The 14332-nt window shown below is 38.8% G+C and overlaps 1 long non-coding RNA gene and 1 pseudogene across 2 annotated transcripts in view; both read left to right on the top strand.

Moving 5' to 3' along the window:
- The window catches only part of LOC139079132 (uncharacterized), a 29849-nt gene extending 25839 nt beyond the window's left edge, over positions 1 to 4010 (top strand). For both annotated transcript variants that reach the window (XR_011532465.1, XR_011532464.1), the window contains one exon: positions 293 to 4010. This is a non-coding gene — a long non-coding RNA (uncharacterized lncRNA). The remainder of the gene's footprint in view (positions 1 to 292) is intronic.
- Positions 4011 to 5038: 1028 nt separating this feature from the next.
- LOC139079048 (pre-mRNA-processing-splicing factor 8 pseudogene) lies at positions 5039 to 13872 on the top strand (annotated as a pseudogene).
- Positions 13873 to 14332: the final 460 nt, after the last annotated feature.

The raw sequence follows: 14332 nt of genomic DNA, 5'->3' as shown, positions 1-14332 counted from the left end.
GAAAGAAAGAAGGAAAGAAAGGAAGGAAGGAAGAAAGAAAGAAGAGGAAAGAAAGAAAGAAAAAGAGAGACGAAAGAAAGAAAGAAAGAAGGAAAGACAGAAAGGAAGGAAGGAAGGAAGAAAAAAAGAAAGAAAGAGAAAGAGAAAATTGTTTATTTACAGACTCCCTAGGGCTCCACATGGTATCCATTTCCCCAGCACTCATCTTCCTGGGGAGGGAAGCGCGCCCCATGGAACAGCTCACCTCTCCCACCCTTGTTCTCACCTGAGCTTTCTCATTCTTGTTTGGCAGGGGCTCCTGAGGATGCATCTCCTGTAACTGGACTTCAAAGAACTAATAATCCAAGGCAAGACAAACAGGTTGCGTCCTGCTTCTTAACCCCTTGAAGGCTATGCATTTATATAAATTTATTATCCCAAAGAAGAAAGTTTCCTCATCGTAGCAGGAAAGTATTTGCCTCCACGGTCATGTGCAGACATTGCCTTAATCTGACCAAAATATTTGGAACTCTTTTCTTTGTGATGTAGAAGTTAAAAAAACAAAACAAAACAATCCCTGCCTAAATATGGCCACAATTGGACAACTTTTTGTATCACCTGGATTTGTCTCTGACACAATCTTCTTTTCAATCTTTGAGAAATAAAAGTAGAAAAACTTTAAGCCACTTGCCCAAGTATTAGAAGCCAGGAGGTATCTTTTGCCCTGTTTGGGTGCTGACTCTTTTTAAGGTGAGAGCAGACATTAGGAAGGGCTTTTCTGTTGTCATTATTATAACAGGGATGCAGTGTAGATCTGGTAAACTCAACACGTTTTGGGGTAGGATGTTTTTAGAATTCAAGTATCTGCATTGACTCCAGAATGTATCCTCCTCTTCTCCCTCCTGAGTAGCTATAATTTCAATTCGGTGAAACGTGTTTCTTAGGAAACACACTCCTTTGCTGACTTTAGGGTTAGAGTATGCGATCCAGGCCAAGCCTGTCAATGCATTCCTTTGACCAGCCTCAGGGATCTTGGAGGGGCCATGTGACCAAAGCTGGTCCAATCAGAGGAGTATCAGGACTTGCTAGAAATGCTGAAATAACACTCTTTTCCTTCCTGGACCGGAAAGAGGAAGCATGTAGGCCCAGCAGATTGGTGGTATCATTTTAGCACCACAAATAGAAGTCACCTTTAGGATGAAGTGACATCACAGAAGGCAGAACTGAGAAAAAGAAAGGGGGACTTAGTGACAGTGTTGAGTGACTGGATCAAGCCTCACTGAATAGTTGCCATATTTCTGGATTATAAATCTCTCTTTTTTGTTTAGATCAGTTTGAGTTGTGTTTTCTTTAACTATAATTGAATGCATCCCAACTGATACAGTAATAAGAGCTGGAAGGCAGAGTGGTCATAGAGTAGGAGAGGGGACTGGGAGTCAACCGTGAATTTACCATGAGCATGGCGTTAACTGGGGTATCTCCCTCACCCGGGGGCGGATATCCTCAGCTTTATTCTCAGAGATAAACATGGAGTCTGAAATCTCTACCCTCATAAGAACGAGTATAAATATTTTTTTGTTTTGTTGTATTGAGATGATTAAAGCCAATGTTTTTGTGGGAAAGAAGAGCTGTTCACTGGGGGGGGGGGGGATGTGTACACAAATACTGGCGGAGGAGGGCACGGTGAGCTGGAGTGAGTATGTGCCATTGGCCTCCACCCATTCCTCACCGTGTGAAATTCCAATGGGCAGCACAGAGGAAGCTTCCAAGGTTACAGCCCTGGCCAGAAGTTTAAGATCAACTAATTGGGGATCTGAGTTATGTTGAAGAATTAAGTAAAAACTAGAGTGCGTGGGATTAAAAATTTTTTAAAAAATTATATTTAAAGATAAATAGCTATTTAAAAAATCTCTTTCACTGGAGAGATTTTTAAAAAGACAAGAGGATCAAGGGGCATCTCATATCTCCGGCATCTAAAACAACATTTCTCCTCTTCTCTGTGGAAAGCGTCTGCCACAGCGATTTAAGCAGAGTGAAAGGCAAAGCCTGAGGCCTGTAAGGAGTCTGAGAAATAAAGGCAAGCAGCCAGAGGTACGCAGAAATGCAGAGAGCTTTGCCTTCGTCGGCATTTCTGAAACCTGGTGGGATTGTGCTCGTAACCAGAATGCAAGCAGCCCTATCAGGGCATTAGAATTCAAGAGAGCTAATTTGGGGGAATTAAAAAAAAAAAATCTAGTGAGTATGGTATTGAAGGAGGGAATACTAAAACCCAGGAGAAGAGCGGGCTGCTGGAGTATCCACCATAATTAAAGCAGATTACAATTGCTCTGAGAAAAGAAGCACGCAAAGAGTGAGAATATCCACCCCACCTGATCACGACTGACGGGACAGAGGCTCCACAACGGCAGTGAGGAAATTGGGAGGGAACCCTAGAGAAATTTCTCATAATACCTATTCTTTTTTTTTTTTAAGAGGAAATGATAATTATGACAAAAACCGGAATGAATAAGCTGAATAAAGCAGCTAAGTTGAAGAAGAGGCATTGTACCTCACGTGGGAAGCGAAGCAAGCGAGACCACTAATATGTTAGAACCTGAATCAGTGAGCGAAGACTCTGTTTGTAAGCTCTTTTAAAATGAGGGGCATGCGAAAATACTGACACCTCTGTTAAAGTCACAAAGCAGGAAAAATAATTTTGAACAGGTACATTGACGCATTTGGAAATCAACAGATCGAGATGACAGACACAGGATGGCTGTCAAAAAAGGCAGATGGCAAATTTAGACCCACGGATTCTTTCTCTCTGTAAGGAGTGAGAAAGGGAGTGTGGAGAAGGCTTTGAATCTGTTTGATCCTTTCTCTTCCTTTAAGTTCTTCTTTTTTTTTTTTTTAAAGAATTACATAAAAAAATTATCTGTACTTTCTACTGTAATGACAAAATAAAATAAAACAGACTGGTTAAGCCATTAATGAAAACTGAGGAATTTCACAAATAAGCAGAAATGTTAAATGTGGAAACAAGATAGTGAATATCTATAAGACTATGGAGATAAAACTGGAAAATACTCCTCAAAAGGCCTGGCAATACCACCTTAATGAAATTAAAAATGGTCCGATTCAACTCAACACATTTGTCATCATGACAGCAGCCTCACTCACGGAAATGGCAGACAGGCCTCAGCAGGTCCACCTGACAGTTTCGAAGAAGGTGCACATGTTCTCATCTGCCCTCTCATATTTGTGGGGCAGCCATGATGTGCAGAGCGTTGGTTAACCTTCGTGGGCAATTCCTACCCTCAAAAGTATGCAATCTAGTTGGAAGCAAGGGCACACATATCTAAAAATAGATAACAGTGTAAAGCAGTAAATGCTGAGTGTGCTTTAGGCTCAGGAGACTAGAGCACAGATGGGACCAGAGTTGAAGACTCAGTTATAGGAGACCAGAGAATTCTAGGCAGGAGCAGAGAGGGAGGATAGTGCAATATTATTACTTTTTTTAAAGGAGGGGTTAGGAGATAGCAATGAGGTTATAAATCTGCCTAGAGTAGAGAAATGCAAAACTGAGTACTGAGATCTCACAAATAGAAGATATTAATTTAAGATAGATTATAAGCCTGAAAGTGAAATATAAAGTAATGAAACTTCTAAATGAAAACATGAGAAAATATCGTCATATTGTCATGATCTTGCGGAAGGGAAAGAATTCTTAAATAGGATGCAAAAAGTTCAAGCCATTTAAGACTGATAAATTGAACTACTTCTGTCAATCAAAAAAGATGTTATTAAGACAATAAAAAGACAAGCCGCAGACTGAAAGTATATGTAAAATTCTGGGAAAAAACTTGTATCCAGAATATATAAAGAGCTTTTACAAAACATACGAGAAAGACAATTGCGCAATAAAAGAAATGATCAAAAGACCTGAATGAGCACTTCATAAAAAATAATATCCAAATGCTTAATATACATACTAAAAGGTGGTCAATATGATTAGGCAGCAGGAAAATGAAAATCATGTTGAGATCCTACTACACACTTCCAGAACAGCTAAAATTAAAAGGTCTTACAATACCAAGTGTTGGCAAATGTGTGGAACAAATGGAATTCTCATACATTACTTACTGGTGGGAATATAAATTGTTTCAAGTACTTTGGAGAACTGTTGGGTAGTTTCTGTGCATCTGAATATTCACACACCCTATAACCCAGAAATTTTGCTCCTAGGAGTAAATCCAAGAGAAATGAGTGCTTATGTTTACAAAAAGACATGCACAAGAATGTTCATTGCAGTTTTATTCATAATAGCCAGGAAAAAAGGGAAATCATTTATCCTTCAATAAAATAATGAGTAAGCAAATTATGTATATTCACGTGATGGAATTCTATGTGCATTGAAAAGCAACAGTCAGCTCTATAGTGGTGTCTCCTTATGTTGAGTGAAAGAATAGTGCTGAGTGAAGGAAGTTGGACACAAAAAAGATGCACTGTGTGATTGCATTTATATGAAGTTCAGAACAGGCAGAACGAATCTATGGTGATACTGGTCAGGATAGTGGTAATCTTTGGAGACTATACTCTGGGAAAGGAATGAGAGAACTTTCTGGAGGACTGATAATGTTCTGCAACTTGACTTCACTAATGGTTTCTTGGGTAGATACATATGTAAAAATTTATGCTTTTTTTGTACACTTAAGTTATACACTTAGATTTCTACACTTTACTGTATGTAATTCATGCCTCAATTAAAAGGAGGGTAGTGGAAAGTAAAGTTGAAGAGGAAATTAAATGAGACAAACATATATAAAGTATCTCATGTAATAGATAACAAATATTTATTCCTTCCCACATCCCTTCAGGGCTTAGAGGTCAGACTGTTGAGCACGTTGAATGACAGGGTAAAGAGTGCAGATTCTGTTTTGTAGGCAATAAGAAGCCATTGCAGACTTTTGGGGTAAAAGTGATGTTTAGAAAGATTAACTCTGTAGAAGTGTGCAGAAAGAATTGGAAAAGAGAGGGAGAGAAGAGGGGCAAAGAGACTCATTAAGAAGCAGCTATGAAAATGAAGCAAGAATACAGTCAGTGCCTGCATGAAATACCGTTTTCCAAGCTTAGGGTACAATAACAAATCCATTTTAACTTTTCAATCAATTGCTTGAAATCCCATGTGCATTTATCTTCAGGAAGTTCAGTATTTTACTTTTGAGGTCCACCCGTTGCTGAATCGTCCAGGAACTGTGGGAGGTTGAACTGTCTGAAGAATGACAGAACTATTCCACATCTCAGCCACAAGAGGTCGCTGTTGAAGACTGGTCCTGCATTTGCAGGGCTGCAGTGGGGCATGCATGCCTTTCCTGGGAAATCAAAATCGCAGCTTTTTAATTCAACTTCATTTGCTTCGCCATTTTTTTCTTCAAACTCCAACAGCGTTCCAGGGTGGCTGGATCCAGAGGGCTTTCCAGACAAGGGGACAGGGTGCGCTGGAACCAATTCTCCAACCCAACCCTTAGGTGTCTGTGTTGACTTTAAGTCACCAGCCAGGCCCCCCTGGACTCAATGGCAGGTTTTTTTGGGGGGGGTCTTTGGAGAACTCTGCCATCAGTGGACCTTGGACAGGGCACTACGTCCAATATGAGAGCTACCCATTACCTTGAATCTTAGAGAACCGGAGAGCCCAGATCTCCCTATAAAAATTGGTCAACTCCATTCCCAGAACTCTTTATACTAAAGGATCCCAGAAGGTGCCATCTTTTTCAAGTCACTCTAGGGTTCTACGATGGGCTTTTCCCTGTGGTGATAAATCTTTACTCCTCCCTCCCACTTCTTAACAAGAGGGGCCCACTCAAGTGAAGCCTCTCACAATGCTGAAAATCTGTCCCCAAATTATTCGATGTTTTCATCTGTGGGCAGAGAAGCAGCTGAAATCGCTTCTAAAATTCTACCTCACCAGATAAGCAGAGTGTTAAATAAATAGACTTTGTTAAAAAAATAATGAAAGATTAAAAAGATGAAAAACCAGACAACCTAAACTAAGCTCATTCGCTTCCATTTAGAATAGGATAAGTGATTAAAAATTCTTATGTATCATAGCTAAGACAATAGATGGCATATTGTAGATAAAAAACAAATTCAACTAGGATTTAGATATGGCTATTTGAAGAAGCTAAGCTAAAAATAAACAACAGGAATTAATATGTACAGATTGTACGATGGAATAAGAGCTAGATTTGGAGCTAGAAAAACTGAGTTCAAATCCTGAGCCTACCATTTATTGGCTCTGTGACCTTACGTAGTTTATTTATTTCTCTGAGCCCCAGTTACACATATGAAAAACAAAACATCTTCAAAGAGTTGATGTGAAGACTCAGTAAGACAATGTATCTGAAAGCTTCCAGCACACAGTCTGTCTCATAACAAAATGTCAGTCAGCGTTTATAAATGAAAATCTGACTGGGAGGGGGAAAGGAAGGCTTTTTATAGATGTGTTTCAAAGTCAGTAGTAAGTCCTTATTTGTTTATTCATTTGACTTTGTTAGTGATTTGGAAAATGAGGCAAAGCAGATAAAGATGATAGTAAATTGTGAGGGTGAAATTGTGGAGTAAATTGAGGAGTAAATCGTGCGGTGTAGTTTTTGAAAGAGCAATAATTGCTCCTAATAGGTGATCATTTGCTTAGGCCTACCGTCGGTACACTGGATGAGAAAATGCCTCAGGCACCATTAGAAACAGACATATAGTCCTTGGATCTCAGGGCAGGAAACAGAGAACTCTGTCTCTGAAGAGGCCAACCTACACCTAAGGACGACTCTCATCTATGTTTCATCTGATGACATCAAGGATACTGGTTATACCTATATCCTTCCCAAGAAAGTGCTTAAGAAGTTCATCTGCATATCTGATCTTTGGGCCCAAATAGTAAGATACATGTACAGGGTGAGCCCACCAGGCAACACCCAGGTGAAGGCAATTCACTGCAATGTGATGGTACCACAGTGGGGCACTCACCAGACCATGCACCTGCCTAGCCAGCTGCCCCAGCATAAGGACCTCAAGGAGATGGAACCCTTAAGTTGGATCCACCCTCAGCCCAATGAGTCTCTCCAGTTATCACCCCAAGATCTGCCCACTCATACCAAGATCATGGCTGAAAACCCATCTTGGGATGGTGAGAAGACCATTATCATCACCTGCATCTTCACACTAGGCTCCTGTACATTGATAGCCTACAAGCTGACCCTGAGTGGCTATGAAGGGGGCCACCAGAACACAGGTGAGGGCAATAACCCCAAGGGCTACCTACTCTCACACTACAAGAGGATCCGGATGCTTTTGTTAGACCATTTCCTCGTCTACTTTACGGTCCCTGTCCCGTTCTCATGGAACTACAACTTTATGGGTATCCAGCATGATCCCAGCCTGAAGTATGAGCTGCAGCTGGCAAACCCCACAGACTTCTACCCCGAGGTGCACAGACCTCCTGCTGCACATATGCCACTTCCTCAACTTTGCCCTCCTGCAGGAGAGTGAGATCTACTCTGCAGACCGAGAGGACCTCTATGCCTCGTTCTTTCCTCACCGCCCCCTGCTTCAGATGCCCCAAGGGCTGCAGCCTTTTACCCCTGCAGACAGGCTGGTGACGTTCAGCCACTTGGCCCTTTTTTCCTTTATTTTGTGCTTGTTGTTGTGTTGTTGACCTCCTTGTGACTTGTAATCCTGAATGAAGTATAATAATAAATTTTGTATAAATAGGAACCAATTATTCTCAAACATTTAAATCGTAGGACCATGTAATACTCTTAAAAATTACCAAGGGCCTCAAAAAGTTTTTATTTATGTGAGTTATAACTGCCAATATTTACAGAATAAGAAATTACATTTTTGAGATATTTGTTAATTAAAAAATAATAATAAACCCATTATATATTAACCTTTCATTTTAATATAAAATATTTTCCTAAGCTAAGGAATTTAGTGAGAAGCATGGAATTGTTTTACATTATTGCAAATCTCTTTAATTTCTGACTTAACAGAAGAGAGCTGGAATCTCATATCTGCTTCTGCATTCAATCTGCTATGATACGTTTCGTTGAAGTATGTGAAGCTATCTGGCCTCACACAGACATGTACTGAGAAAAGGAGAGCATTTTAACAGCCTTTTTATATAATTGTGAAAATTTTTCTTTGATGCTATGCCAAATCTCCACTAGTGCTAATCTTTTAAAGGTTAGTTGCAATGTGGAATCTGAAACCACATCAATGAATCTTCCATGGTCTGTTACACTAAGATCCATTGGCATGACTTGCACTTTGAATGGATCTTTTACCCATGCATGATTTTATATATCATGTATTGATAATCTGGAAACTATGGGTACGCTGAATTACAGAGATCTTCTAAATGTTGACATCTTTTATTATATTATATGAAAATAATATACTTGTTAATATCACCACTGATCTGATTAGAACAGCCTTTAAGTATCAGGAAGCTGTCAAGCTCACAGTGACAGATACAATACTAAATTCTAACCTTACTTGGAAGCTTAAATTTTAACATTGGTAATAAATACTTTCAGGCTCATTTCATTCATCTTTGAAAAAAGGATCTGCTAAATATTCAATGCTGAGTACCCATGGTTTGTCTAGTTTTTTAAAGTTAAAATGTTGTTCTATGATGAAATGGCTAGTTGAGCTGGCAACTCCAACAACCACAGAAGTGCTTTTCCTTGAGACAATTACCATACTTGAAAACACAGCAGAAGTGCTCTTGCTCTGCCACATGAGGACATGGTGAGAAGGTGACTGTCTGCAACCCAGGAAGCCAGCTCTCACCAGAACCTGACTGTGCTGGCCCCTGACCTCAGACTGCCAGCCTCCAGAACTGGGAGAAATAATTTTCTGTTGTTTTAGCCAGTTTATGGTATTTTGTTATGACAGCCCAAGCTGGCTAAGACACATATAACCAACAAAGTATTAACATCCTGAATACATAAAGAACTCTTACGAGTCAGCAAGGAAAAAAGTCAACCAAATTAAAAACGGATAAAATATTTGAAGGCATATTACAAAGAAGGAACACATAAGGCAAATATTATATAAAAAATGCTGAAAATCATTAGTAATACAAATTAAGAACATGATCAGATATAACACTAAACTGGCAAAAATTAATAAGCTTATTTTAATTTATTTTTTTGACAAAATTTTTGTTTTTTTGGATTTAAAATAGAAGGGATATTTTAAAGAAGTTTAATTTTAGTGATTTTAATTTTAATAATATCAACCATTAGTGAGATGTGGCACAATGGATATATTTTGCTATTCAGACTAAAATTGGCATGACAGCTTTGGAAAACTATATTGTAAAATCAAACGTTCTCATACCCTAAGACCTGGCGATCCTTTACCTAGACAAAATATACTCTACAGTAGAGGTTTTAGCCCGTGTGTGGTGGTAGACTTAAGAAGCCACAGATGTGCTGTTGGGGTTGTTGAGTGGGGCCAGAGTAGCTGCAGTCCTTAAACTAGTCTCAAGTGAGGTCAGGCCAGTGCAGTCTGACAGTGCCATGATGAGAAGACTGGGAAGCACCATCCGAGAGAACTTCTGGCATATGTGCAGCAGGAGATATTTAAAGGGCATTCATACAGCTCGTAGAGGGTGAGCTCACAGAGGATGATTAAATTACTTGTGGTATAGCCATAAACTGGAATATTATACAGCATTCGAAATGGATGAACTCTAGCTGCATGCATAAATTGTCAAACATACTTGAGTGACAAAATCAGGCTGCATTATACCAGTGCCATTTTCATAAAAGTCCATACAACTCAAAGCAAAAAAATATTGTTTAGAGATACATAGATGTAGAAAAAGAGACTCGAAGAGATTAGGAAAGAATAAATATTAAATTCTGGGCTGTATTCTGAGGTTGTCGCAAAATTAAATACACATTTATTGAGCATCTACTATGTGGAAAGCACATAACTATGCATGTGTTATCTTACAAGATACAGAAATGCTAAAACAGTACCTGTCCTCAAAAAAGACCTACCTTGGGAGCCAAGTACTGAAAGTTCTTCAAGTCATGAACTGTTTCCTTTAGATGTGGCCATTCCTTCTGGTGCAAGAGTGTCGAGGAACAGCGATATGCCTTTTCCCTGGATCAATGGACCCTGCGTGCCATGCAGGTCTCCAAACAGCGAACATTTCCCTCCCTTCTCTGTGACAAACTACACGTTTGCTCTGTACTCTTCGAAGCAGTTGGAAAGCAAAGAATTAATCCATATTTGATTAAAAATAGCAGTATAATAGCTGATAATAATCATGTTAATGAGAACAGTAACAAAAAAGGAATCCACTGGTGAGTTATTTCGATTCACATATGGATTTAAACTAAAAATCATCTCAGAAGCTAAGCATAGAGCAATGTATTTTGGATACTCTTTAGAAAGAGTGGTGAACCGTTAATCTAACCATCTAGACACAGATCTGGAAAGATGCATGTGGGAAGTAAAAAATAAATATATAAAAACGGAGTTTAGGTTTTTTTTTTTCTTTTAACTGATGTTTTGCCAATATGTTATGGGCTTCATCAGAGAACGCAAACACAAACTTTTGTTTGGACATCAAAGCATTTTTCAATTCTAGCTTAGGTAATGAAATAAATGTGCAAACTCACAGATCCAGGGACTGCTTTGTGTAGCTGGTTGTTTTATGACAACATTAAAAAAAAGATAGCTATGTAGATTTAACTTTAATACCTAGAAAAAATTTGAAAAGTCATCAAGAGATTGATTTGCAAACAAGGAGAAGATATTAGCTACTGCTCGATGTAGCTTATTCGGAATAAATTCCACTGGATTAATCTGATCTCTTTAGACAGAGTGACATACCTGACAAATGATGGGCTGTGGGTGTTTGAGGAGAAGGAGTAAAGATAAAATATATAAGGAGATGCCAATGACAAGGTACATTTAAAACTAGCTTCATGTTCGTTTATTCTAGACACATGAACACATACTACGTTTCAAAATAATTCTCTCTAGTCCCGTTCGAAGCTCAATTACCTCATTATGAAATCTGAGGGGTGGAGTAGATGAGTGTTTCTCAAACTATGTTTTATGGCCTTTTTGAGGGTCATGAGATTAACCTAGTGGGTAACAACTAGCAATTTTTAAAACTGAGGGTAGAATAGATTAGAATAGAAACCATCAGAGTTAATTGTATGTAGTAAGGGTAAGTACTCTTTTGTATAACTTTTGTTTCAGTGGTGTACTCTGTGTGTGTGTGTGTTTGTTTAGTGAGATATAATATAAAATATATTTCTTACTGTGCATTGCAATAAAAATGCTCAAAAGCCACTGGACTTAATAATATCTAAGATCCCATCTGAATCTTTTTCTCCTCTCAGCAAATATTTATTGCACATACCATGTGTTTGTAATCCCTTCTGGAACTAACATTTCATATTCCTGAGAAAGATCAGATCACCCAATTAACAACAACATGTAAATGTTGAAATTATCAGTATGCTAGATTAGAATTCCAGCTTGCCTATACCAATAAAGTATGGTTGAATGACATCACATAGGCGTTTAACTTATGTGGGTTCAACTATAGGTGTTTAACAAACACAAAATTAAAAACATATTTACTTCACGTAATTTGGCTCCTAAAGGAAAACCACAAAATTCACTTGATGCTCTTCTGAAACAACAATAACAGTAATCTTTTCCAACACTGAGAGGGAAACTATTTAGAACTTATTAAGAGCTAGTGAACCCCAGACCATGTATAGTGTACAAAGAGAAATTAGAAATGTTATAATTTTGCGTAACAGATTTTAGAAACTAAGCTCTGTGTGAGCTTCAACTGCATTGAAATGCCATCATAAAAGAGGGACGTAGATGGCTGTCCTTCTCACCTTCCTTCTGAAGAATACAGATCATTTTTCTTCTTTTTCTCCTCCTCCTCCTTTTTCTTTCTCTTCCTCCCCCTTCTCATTTTTTCTCCACCTCTCCCCATCTTCTTCTTTTTGACCACAATTGAACTGTAACCACTTGTTTGTAATATTAACATTTACGTAACATTAATTCATTAAAAAGATAACAGGTATACCTTGTTTTACTGTGTTTTGCTTTATTGCACTTTGCTGATATTATACTTTTTACAAATTGTTGCATTGATCAAATCTATTGGTGCCATTTTTCCAACAGCATTTGCTCACTTTGTGTCTCTGTGTCACATTTTGGTAATTCTCACAATATTTCAAACTTTTCATTACTACCATATTTGTTATGGTGATCTGTGATCAGTGATCTTTGATACTATTATTGTAATTGTTTTGGGGAGTCATGAATTGCACCGACGTAAGATGACAAACATAAGCAATAAACTTGTGTGTATTCTGACTGCTCCACCGACTGGCCGTTCCCCCACCTCTCTCCATCTCCTCAGGCCTCCCTGTTCCCTGAGAAACAACAATATTGAAATTAGGCCAATTAAAAACCCTACAATGGCCTCTAGGTGTTCAAGTGAAAGGAAGAGTTGCACATCTCTCACTGTAAATCAAAAGATAGAAATGATTAGGCTTAGTGAGGAAGGCATGTTGAAAGCCAAGATAGGCCCAAAGTTAAGCCTCTTGCCTTGAATAGCCAAGCTGTGCATGCAAAGGAAAAGTTCTCGAAGGAAGTCAAAAGTGCTACTCCACTGAACACAAGAATGATAAGAAAGTGAAATAGCCTTATTGCTGATATGGAGAAAGTTTTAGTGGTCTGGACAGAAGATCAAACCAGCCACAACATTCCCTTGAACCAAAGCCTAATCCAGAGGAAGGCCCTAACTCTCTTCAATTCTATGAAGGCTGAGAGAGGTGAGGAAGCTGCAGAAGAAAAGTCTGAAGCTAACAGAGGTTGGTTCACGAGGTTTAAGAAAAGAAGCCGTCTCCATAACACGACAGTCAAGATGAAGCAGCAAGTGCTGATGTAGAAGCTGCAGCAAGTTCTCCAGAAGATCCAGCTAAAATAATTCATGAAGGTGGCTACACTAAACAAAAGATTTTCAGTGTAGACAAAACAGCCTTCTATTGGAAGAAGATGCCATCTAGGACTTTCATAGCTCAAGAGGAGCAGTCAATGCCTGGCTTCAATGCTTCAAAGGACACCCTGGCTCTCTTGTTAGGAGCTAATGCAGTTGGTGACTTTTAGTTGAAGCCAACGCTCATTTACCTTCTGAAAATCCTGGGGCCCTTAAGAATTATGTTAAATCTGCTCTGCCTGTGCTCTATACGTTAAACAACAAAGCCTGGATGACAGCACATCTGTTCACAATGTGGTTTACTGGATATTTTAAGCCCACCGTGGAGACCTATAGCTCAGAAAAAAAAGATTCCTTTCAAAATATTACTGCTCATTGACAATGCACCTGGTCACCCAAGAGCTCTGATGGAGATGCACAATGAGATTGATGTTGTTTTCATGCCTGCTAACACAACATCCATTCCGCAGTCCATGGATAATGAGTAATTTCAACTTTCAAATCTTATTATTTAAGAAAAATATTTCACAAGGTTATAGCTGCCATAGATAGTAATTCCTCTGATGGATCTGGACAAAGTAAACTGAAAATTTTCTGGAAAGGATTCACCATTGTAGATGCCATCAAGAACATTCGTGATTTGTGGGAAGAGGTCAAAATATCAACATTAACGGGAGTTTGTTCTAACCCTCATGGATAACTTTGAGGGGTTCAAGACTTCAGTGGAGGAAGCAACTGCAGAGGTGGTGGAAATAGCAAGAGAGCTAGAATTAGCAGTGGAGACTGAAGATGTGACTGAAATGCTGCAATCTCATGATAAAACTTTAACGGATGAGGAGTTGCTTCTTATGGATGAGTAAAGAAAATGGATTCTTAAGATGGAATCTACTGCTGGTGAAGATGCTGTGAAGATTGTTGAAATGACAACAAAGGATTTAGAATATGACATAAACTCAGTTGATCAAGCAGCAGCAGGGTTTGAGAGGATTGACTCCAATTCTGAAAGAAGTTCTACTGTAGGTAACATGCTATCAAACAGCATCACACGCTACAGGGAAATCATTCATGAAAGGAAGAGTCAATCAATGCAGCAAACTCCATCGTTGTCTTATTTTAAGAAATTGCCACCGCCACCCCAGCCTTCACCTTGATCAACCACCACACTGAGCAGTCAGCAGCCATCAACAACAAAGCAATAATACCCTCCCCCAGCAAAAAGATCATGATTCACTGAAGGCTCAGATGACAGTATTTTTTATCAATAAAGTATTTTAAATTAAGGTATGTACATTGTTTTTTAGATGTCATGCTATTGTGTAC

This window comes from Equus przewalskii, chromosome 24, assembly GCF_037783145.1.
Source record: "Equus przewalskii isolate Varuska chromosome 24, EquPr2, whole genome shotgun sequence".
Classification (NCBI taxonomy): domain Eukaryota; kingdom Metazoa; phylum Chordata; class Mammalia; order Perissodactyla; family Equidae; genus Equus; species Equus przewalskii.
The sequence above is the reverse complement of the archived record's forward strand: the minus strand, read 5'-3'. Positions and strand labels throughout refer to the sequence as shown.